The following is a 10,348-nucleotide window of genomic DNA, read 5'->3' on the forward strand; positions in this document are numbered from 1 at the left end:
GCTTGGCGATTCATGAATCCTACTGTGTCAGGAATGTGCCTGTCTCAGCGGGGATTAAGGCGCACCCTATCCGGTCAGTGGGCACCTCTTCGGCCATTCGGTACCAGGCCTTGACAGAACAGGTCTGCAAGGCTGCGACTTGGTCCAGTCTGCATACTTTTTACAAAACATTACCAAATTCATTCTCAGGCCTGTTCACAAGGCTGTGACTTGGTCCAGCCTGCAATACCTTTGCAAACATTGCCTAATTCATTCTCACGCCTCTGCGGATACAGCTCTCGGCAGACGCAGCCGGTAATCGGCAGTACGTCAGTGGTACATGGTGTATTAGCAGATGTATGCTCCCCACCCAGGGACTGCTTTAGGACATCCCACTGTCTGTGTCCCCCAATGAGGCGTAGGAGAAATAGAGATTTTAGTGTACTCACTGTAAAATCCTTTTCTCCGAGCCAATCATTGGGGGAGACAGCATCCACCCTGTTTAGCCTATTGGCTCACTGTAGCATTCTTAGGCTTTGACTTAGTTAAGGTTATTGTTGACTGTTTATGCTCCTACTGCTTTTTTTCACAGAACTGGAGAAATCCCAGCCAGCGAGAGGGTGTATACTGCAGGGGAGGAGCTAACTTTTTTTCTGGTTTACTTCGTGTCCTCCTAGTGGCAGCAGCATAACACCAACTGTCTCTGTGTCTCCCAATGATTGGCTCGGAGAAAAGGAAGGATTTTACGGTGAGTACACAAAAATCCCTATTTTAAGGGGATTTTCTGGGATTACAATATCTGATGCAGGGTGGGTGTGAAAGCCAATTACTGTTGTCTCTTCATTGGTTACATTATTCAGCAGCTTGCAAAATTATTCACTCCCTTGGCTGATTACCTATTTTGTTAAACTACAACCGTTATTTACATATTTTTGTGATCCATCAGCATTAAATAGTCTAACTTGGTGAAGTGAGAAAAATATAGGCATAAATTACATTTATTGGATCAAACAACTAAAAATTGGCATATGCATATTTATTCACCCCTTTTGCAATGAAGCACCTTAAAATTTCTGGTACAAGCAGTTACCTTCATAAGTCACATACTTAGTGAAAGGAAATCCACCTGTGTGCAATTAGTGTCACATGATCTGTGAGTATATACACACCTTTTCTGAAAGGCCACAGAGGAAACAACACCATTAAGCAAGTGCCACCAGTAACCAAACAACACCATGAAGACCAAGGAGATCTCAGCAACTTTGTCCCTGACTTGTTTTGACGAAGTACAATTCAGGGTTGGATTATAAAACTATGCCTATCTCTGATGATCCCCCTGAGCACCATCAATTTTATCATTAAAAGGAAAGAACATGGTACCACAATAAACATGCCGAGAGGGATGCCCACCAACACTCAGCTTGGACAAGGAGGATTGTAATCAGAGGCAGCACAGAGACCAAAGGTAGCCCTGTAGGAGCAGCAGAGTTTCCAAGCAGAGACTGGACTATCTGTTCACATAACAATCCATGCATGCCTTAGAAGTGCCTTCTATGGAAGCGTTTGCAGAAAAAAAGCCTTTACTTCCACACAAAAATTGTACGGCTCGTTTTGAGTTTGCCAAAAGATATGTGGGAGACTCCCAAATGTATGGAGAAAGGTGCTGTGGTCACAGGAGGCCAAAATTAACGTTTTGGCCACCAAGGTAAATTCTATGTCTGGCGCCAAACCAACACAGCTCATCACCCTAAGAATACCATCTCCACAGTGAAACATGGTGGCAGCATTATGATCTGGGAATGTTTTACCTCAGCAGGGACAGGCAAAATGGTCTGAGTTGAGGGGGAAGTTGGATGGTGTGAAATACAAAGATTGAAACAGATTTTGCTCAAGAATACCAGTCAGTGATTTGAGAATGGGCTGAAGGTTCACCTTCCAACAAGACAATAACCCAAAGCATACTGCTAAAGCAACATTCGAGTGGTTTAAGGGAAAATATGTAAATGATTTGGCGTGGCCTAAGTAAAACCCAAACCTTAGTCCAATTGAGAATCTGTGGTCAGACTTGAAGATAGATTATTTCCTCTGGTGAACAGCAGACTTGAATAAGCTGGAGCAGATTTGCCTTGAGGAATGGGCAAAAATCCCAGTGGCAATATGTGGAAAACTCTTAGACTTGCCTACAGCGACTTGCAGCTGTAATTGCCACAGAAGGAGGCTCTACAAAAGTACTGACTTTAGGGAGGTGAATAGTTATGCACACTGAAATTTTCAGTTTTGTCACATTTGTCATTTGCTTCATAAAAAAACAAAAGTGAAATGTTTACAGTTGTAGGCATGTTCTTTACATGAACTGATGCAAATGTAGGTAGGGGCACCGACCGGGGGGGGGGGGGGGGTGGTCTGCTTCTTGCCGCAGACAGACACGAGACGGAGACAGAATTTGTGTTCAACAGGTCCGTTTTTATTGGCCGTCCTCCTGACGACCACAGCAATACACCACAGCAGCTTCACACTTCTCCGTATACAGGTCCGGGTACCTTCACTTTCCTTTCCTGTAGTCGTTGCGTCCCTCGTGGCTCTTCGCTGTGGCTGCCCTAGGCCTATCTACCACAGCGCTTCACCAGTCTGAGTACGTCGTCCGTTTGGTACCCCCAGGCTGTGTCCGTCTGTGGCTTCTGTCATTTGGGTCACCCCCGTGACCGTCTCAACTGTCAGTCCCCTCCAGAGCTGCTTTCCTGTCCTTTCCCCTCAGCAGATCATCCAGTCTCCAGTGCTCCCCTCGCTGATTGACCCTTCCAGAATCTTCTCTCAACCTTTTATATCCTTCCTGTTCTGGTACCCTGCCCACCATGACTTGACAGTTTCTTTAGCCAATGGCTGATGTTTAGTCCTATCCTCACACTCTCCACTGCCCTCTTTTGGTCAAACTCCAATACTACACTTTATCTCCAGCTGTTACAATACACTACACCTTTGCCTTCCCACTACAGACAGGTCCGTACATCAGTCCACCTTCCTTTATCCATTGTCGTCCTCGACAATCTTGTCTCCCTTTTTTCCGTTCTGAAACTTTCCCACCTTCTTTTTGTCGGACCGGTTGTTGAGCCAGGCCCGCGATACGCGGGGGCTGAACCAAACCGGGAGTAATTATGCTCTGAGTAGCTTACGGCTTACTCGCCAGTGTGTACGCCACCATGACAGTTCCTTCAGGTTGGGTCAGGTCCATCCGGACTACTCTACGGATGTGTACCTCCCACTGTTCTCCCCTACTGTCACCCTCTTCTATTCAGAACGCCATGACCGAGGCCTTAACCTACCAGGTCATCGTCAGCGTCCTCCTATCCTTCTGGGGTGTATGTGGTACCGGGGACCTGACTTAACCCCTTAACGACCGCCGATACGCCTTTTAACGGCGGTAATTAAGGGTACTAAAACCACAGCGCCGTTAATTCACGGCACTGTGATTTAAGTGAATAGCGCCCCCCAGTGTCGGATTTTCTCCGGGGTATCGGCTGCCAGGGGTAACAGAGACCCCAGAGAACATGAATCGGTCAGTTTTTACCGACCCCCGCTTTTGCGATCGCCGTTATTAACCCTATAACGGTGACCGCAAAAAAAAAAAGCCGCGATTTTACATTTAATTTCTCTCTCCTCTGATGTGATCGCACATCAGAGGAGAGAGAAATAGGGTCCCCGATCCCCCCCCCCGGTACCTCTCCGTGGCCCTCCGTCCCCTCCCGGTGGTCCCACGTCCCGCCGGCATCCTCCGATGGGCGCCGCCATCTTCAAAATGGCAGGCGCATGCGCAGTGCGCCCGCCGGGAATCTGCCAGCTCTGGCTGGCAGATTCCATTCATTATTTTGATCACTATGATAAACGATCATAGTGATCAAAATAAAAAAAATAGTACATAACCCCCCTGTTTATCACTCCCTTATATAGGCCAATATAATGAAATAAAGAAAATTTTTTTTTTTCAGTTTTCCATTAGGGTTAGGGCTGTGCTAGGGTTAGGGCTCTGGTCACGACTAGGGTTAGAATTAGGGTTAGGGCGAACTAGAATTAGGGTTAGGATTAGGGATTAGGGTTGGGATTAGGGTTAGGGGTGTGTTGGGGTTAGGGTTGGAGCAAGAATTGAGGGGTTTCCACTATTTGCCAACTTTGGGGGTCTAAAAATTGGGGTCTAAAAAATCACTTTTGTGGAAATGAAAAAAGACTTTTTATTTTCACGGCTCTGCGTTTATAAACTTTTGTGATGCGCTTGGGGGTTCAAAGTGCTCCCCACACATCTAGATAAGTTCCTTAGGGGGTCTAATTTCCAAAATGGGGTCACTTGTGGGGGGTTTCCACTGTTTAGGCCCATCAGGGGCTCTGCAAGCGCAACATGATGCCCGCAGACCATTCCATCAAAGTCTGCATTCCAAAATGGCACTCCTTCCCTTCCGAGCTCTCCCATGCGCCCAAACAGTGGTCCCCCCCCACATATGCGATTTGTCCTGAGTATGCCGATACCCCATAACAACTGTGCGGGTATGATTTCTCCTGTTACCCTTGTAAAAAATAAAAATTTTGGGGCGAAAAGATCATCTTTGTGGAAAAAAATAGATTTCTTATTTTCACGGCTCTACGTTATAAACTTCTGTGAAGCCCTTGGGGGTTCAAAGTGCTCACCACACATCTACATAAGTTCCTTAATGGGTCTAGTTTCCAAAATGGGGTCACTTGTTGGAGGTTTCCACTGTTTAGGCACATTAAGGGCTCTCCGAACGCAACATGGCATCCGATCTCAATTCCAGCCAATTCTGAGTTGAAAAAGTCAAACGGCGCTCCATCCCTTGCGAGCTCTGCCGTGTGCTCAAAAAGTGGTTTACCCCCACATATCGGCGTATTCAGGAGAAATTGTACAACAAATTTTGTGGTTGATTTTCTCTTTTAACACTTGTGAAAATAAAAAAAATTGGTTCTGAAGTAAATTTTTTGCAAAAAAAAAGTTAAATGTTAATTTTTTTCCTTCCACATTGCTTTAGTTCCTGTGAAGCACTTAAAGGTTTAATAAACTTCTTGAATGTGGTTTTGAGCACCTTGAGGGGTCTAGTGTTTAGAATGGTGCCACTTTTGGGTATTTTCTGTCATGTACACCCCTCAAAATGACTTTAAATATGATGTGGTCCCTAAAAAAAAAATGGTTTTGTAAATTTTGTTGTAAAAATGAGAAATCGCTGGTCAACTTTTAACCCTTATAACTTCCTAACAAAAAAAAATTTTGCTTCCAAAGTTGTGGTGATGTAAAGTAGACATGTGGGAAATGTTATTTATTAAGAAATTTGTGTGACACCTCTCTCTGATTTGAGGGCATAAACATTTAAAGTTTTAAAATTGCAAAATTTTCAAATTTTTCGCCATATTTCCGTTTTTTTCATAAATAAACACAAGACTTATCGAAGAAATTTTACCACTAACATGAAGTACAATATGTCACGAAAAAACAATCTTAGAATCAGCGGGATCCATTAAAGCGTTCCAGAGTTATAACCTCATAAAGGGACAGTGGTCAGAATTGTAGAAATTGGCCTGGTCATTAAGCTGCAAACTGGCTCTGTCGCTAAGGGGTTAAGGACCAGTGTCTGGTTCAATTTCTTCTGTCCCTCTGTCCTATCAATTTTAAATAGTCATGGTCGGCGTCTTTGTCACACTTAGTACCCAGGACCTGTTGAACATTTTCATTTTGCATACAAATATCATTCCAAACTTGGCTATATTTACTAAACATAGTCTTTAACTACACTCTGTTTTTAATGCTTCTACTTTTAAACTTTTTTTTTTTTTAGCATTTTTTTTTTTTTTTTAAACACAAACATTGTAAACAATGGTGCTCCCCCTTCCTTTGAAGAGAGCACCCCTCCCCGTATGCATCCCTGTTACATCAAGAGTGGGGCTACTTTTACCCCCAAGGGGACGTGGAACAGTCCACACGCTGCGCAACAGCACACAGCTGTCCCGTCAGTCCATTTTAATGGGTACTCCGGGCCACCTCCTGGCGGCCGATGTCTCGCCAACAACAGGGGACTCCACAGCCGTAGTGTCTCTGGGCCACGAGTGTCCCTGATGCTTGAGACCCAGGAGTCCTTGACTCTTTATGGGGGCACATACCATTCAGGGTAGGTGATGACGGCCGCCGCATAGTAGCCGTGGGGGCAATACTCCTTGTAATAGGATACCAGATCTCCTGTGGAGCCCGGCCGTGCTTGATGGATGTTACATTCAGATAGATTTTGTAGTGGTGGCGAGGTCCCGAATGAAGCCATAGCCCTTGGAGGTATTCATGTGCACCAGCCGCCCGTACGACCGAGGGGTAGACATGGCGACCTCCCCTTCTCAGGGAGCAGCGCCCACACCTCCCGCTCTTTGGCCTTCTTCTGCTCAATAACCTCCGCAACCCACGCGGAGGGTCCGGTGTAGGCCGCAGAGTCCGGTGGGCGGGCCGCAGTCGAGAACTGGGCAGAGGCAGCCGCAGACATTGGGGAGCAGGCTGCAACCGGAGTAGCGGATGGGACAGATGGCCACAGGCATCGGCGGGTAGGCGGCCAAGTAGGCCGCAGCTGGGATCAAGGTGGCCGCGGACTCCGCCGAGTAGGCCGCGGATGGAGCAGCGGTGGCCGCGGATGCCGGTAAGTAGGCCGCGGTGATTTGAGGTGGGTCCGAAGTGGTGGCAGGCCCTGATGGATAGGCCGCTGCCGGAAGACGGAGCGCGGCAGGGGCGGCCGCAGGTTGGTTCCGCGCCGGTGCCACGGCGCGGGGTCGTTGGCAGGAGCCGCGAAGTCACCCGGGGCTGTGGTCGCTGGGGAGCGGGAAGTCGGCCTGGAGGGCCCGGGGGCCGGTGTCAGGGCCCGGGGGCCTGTCTTGTGCACTGGGCGTGGGGGCAGGATCTGCCTGCGGTGCCGCCGGCTGGCCCGGGGGAACGCTCACCTTACCCGGCGCCGCTGTTCCCAGCAGGTTTTCCCACAGCTCCTTCAGCAGCCATTGATCTTCACCCCGCCGTCCGGCAGGGCCAGCCTCCAGGCCCGAAGGTTCCGCGGGGAGAACTCGTACAGCTTCCTCCAGCGGCTGTTCCAGCAGGGTCTGGGGTACCGAGAATGGCTCCCAGGGGCAGGTCTCCCGACAGGATTCGATCTCCTGACGCCATTTCCATTCCAGGCGTCCGAGGCCACGGCAGCTGCAGCGTCGCATCTCGTCCAAGTTCCCGAAGCTCAATGGCGCCAAGCAGCTGCACCCAGTCTCTCCACCTGGGCCACTCCCATTCTTGGGTGGGTTGTTGATCGGCCTCTCCACCCATCTTCCAGGGTCCAGCATGGGAGGGCGGCTGTCTCCTGATGTAGGCCGCTCCCCCCAAGGGCGGGTGCGACATAGTCCCAGGTTGTCCAATGTGGCTGCAAACTCCTGTGCTTCTTTTTGGTGCTGAAATGCCACAGCCATTTTGACAAAACACTTTTCCGCTCCGGATCCACCTGATGACAGCTAGCAATCCTAAACACAGTCCTGGTTTGTAATCCACAGGGAAAAATAAAATCTTCACCCCGTACAGCTTGGGGTCCTTTGGTACATTGATGCAGGCTTGCCGCTGAAGATGTTGTATTTGCGGCAATAATCCTGCCAACTACGCCAAATGTAGGTAGGGGCACTGACCGGGGGGGTGGTTCGCTTCTTGCCGCAGACAGACACGAGACGGAGATAGAATTTGTGTTCAACAGGTCCGGTTTTATTGGCCGTCCTTCTGACGACCACAGCAGCTTCACACTTCTCTGTACACAGGCCCGGGTACCTTCACTTTCCTTTCCTGTAGTCATGGCGTCCCTTGTGGCTCTTTTCGTTGTGGCTGCCCTAGGCCTATCTACCACAGCACATCACCAGTCTGAGTACGTCGTCCGTTTGGTACCCCCAGGCTGTCTCCATCTGCGGCTTCTGTTGTTTGGGCCACCCACCCGTGACCATCTCAACTGTCAGCCCCCTCCGGAACTTCTTTCCTGTCCTTTCCCCTCAGCAGATCTTCCTGTCTCCAGTGCTCCCCTCGCTGACTGACCCTTCCAGAACCTTCTCTCAACCTTTTATATCCTTCCCGTTCTGATAACCCCGCCCACCATGACTTGACAGTTTCTTTAGCCAATGGCTGATGTTTAGTCCTATCCTCACACTCTCCACTGCCCTCCTGTGGTCAAACGCCAATATTACACTCTCTTTATCTCCAGCTGTTTCCCATCTTTCACTATAACAGTCCACCTACAATACACTACACCTTTGCCTTCCCACTGCAGACAGGTCCGTACATCCAAATAGACGAAGGAAGTTAAGCCATAAAATATACAACATTATTAAAGCACAATAGCCAAACAATAAAAACACAATAAAAGGAGATGCTAGTCCAATACACCAAACAAGGTAAGTATGTGAGTGTGTCCTATATATAGGGGTGTATCAGTAGGAGATACCAAGAATGTAATAGCTAAATATAGCTTCACAGTGACTACTCAGTCATGGCTCCCCACGATACATTGTATGTCCTCACCACACAACAATAATAGAAAAATAAAAATGCATATATTATGTTCAAGCCGCTCCTATTGAGTGCCTGCACAATGCTATAAGTCAATTATAGTGACAAAGGTCTATGTACCCTCTCAGTAGTTGGCAATGTGCAAATATATGCATATGTGTTAGAAATATAGCTTATAACTCAGACAATGGCCGCAAAGACATAGCCCCATGAGTCAAGGTGCACATGTCATGCACAGTGAAAATCAATATATATACCTGCTAATAGTGCAGGCAAAGGCCAGCATCAATTGCTGCAGTTAGTGATTGCTACAGTGAGCACATTACCAAGTATATACACAGTGCAATACTCTCAGCAGCTAGCCAGATGCATGAAAAAGTGCATAGAGGAAACATACAACCTTGTTTGGTACAGTCCCCGACGCGCGTTTCGCTACAGCTTCATCCAAGGGGGTAAGGTATGTGGTTCTAATAGGTTAGTGACCTTAAATAGCCCCAAGCCACCAGAAAATTACCTAACGTGTGTTGAAAAAGTACCGCCATGTAGTGCTACCACCGATCACATTCATTCTATCAGGCAATGTGGTTGACTCAAAGCAGTGTGAACCAAGTGTGTACCGCCGCCACATGGCGTGTCTCAGCCGCCATGCACGGCAATCAACTTGCAGCTGTGTGCATTCAGCGTGTATCGCCACCATGTGGCACAACCACCCACCTCTCCCACGCTCCCCCATCCGACACATCAGGAGAGGGGAGGAGCCGGAGACGCCCGGGGTGACGTAACCACACCGTGGCCTACCACATAGGGCCCGCCGTCAGCCGCCCAACCACGCCCCCTTCCGGCGTGTCAGAACAGGGGAGCCGCATGAGCCAGCCAGACAGACGTGTCCTCAACATGAGTGCCTGAATGTGAACAAGTGCATAAACAAAATGTCAGAAAAGGCTGCTAGGGGCTGGACACCACATATATAGGCCTACATAGCCACTAAACAGGACCACAGACTAAACATGGTACATATAAATGTATAAATACAAAGATTAAACAGTACCAATGCACAGTGTCATTAAATACAACACACTCAGAAGCATAGACATATATAAATGTACATACAGAATAACACCAATAGAAAAACATAGCCATATGCACACAGATAATGAATATAATATTGAACACCCATAAGTTCAGAGATACATATAGTTACAGGGTTCCCAGGTGATGTTACAAATCATGCTTAAATATTAGGTGATGTATTATCTTAATAACCCATATGTTCATGAAACATGACCATGTGACCAAATAGCCCATATTCTCATAAAGCATGGCCATATAACATTATCTGCGACATGTATGCTTCTCCCAGCCGCAAAGGTCCGTACATCAGTCCACCTTCCCTACGCAAACACTCAAAAAGAAACAGTGAAATTCCAGGTTGTAGGCTAGCAAAACAAGAAAAATGCCAAGGGGGCTAACACTTTCACAAGCCACTGTAACTCCACACCATACACCCAACATAGCTATAACGAAGTACACTCCGCAGAGGCCACTAAGCCTTTTTTTTTTTTTTTTTTTGAAGAGTTGATCACAATACGATATTGATGGCCTATACCAAAGGAAATTGTAGTTTTGCAGATGCATACTATGATGGATGGCCTTAGTCAATTTTTACACGGCACTTTATCGTATGTTGTTGCCCATGGGCTAAAAAAAGACGCTCACCTCAAAGTTGCATCTATGGAAGAATACAATAAGTTGATGGAAGCCTCATAAGGGCTGTTTATAGACCCATATTGTAAGAAAAGAAAAAAATATTTTACCTGC

Source organism: Dendrobates tinctorius, unplaced genomic scaffold (assembly GCF_039654945.1).
Source record: "Dendrobates tinctorius isolate UK_male_01 unplaced genomic scaffold, ASM3965494v1 ptg000007l, whole genome shotgun sequence".
NCBI lineage: Eukaryota > Metazoa > Chordata > Amphibia > Anura > Dendrobatidae > Dendrobates > Dendrobates tinctorius.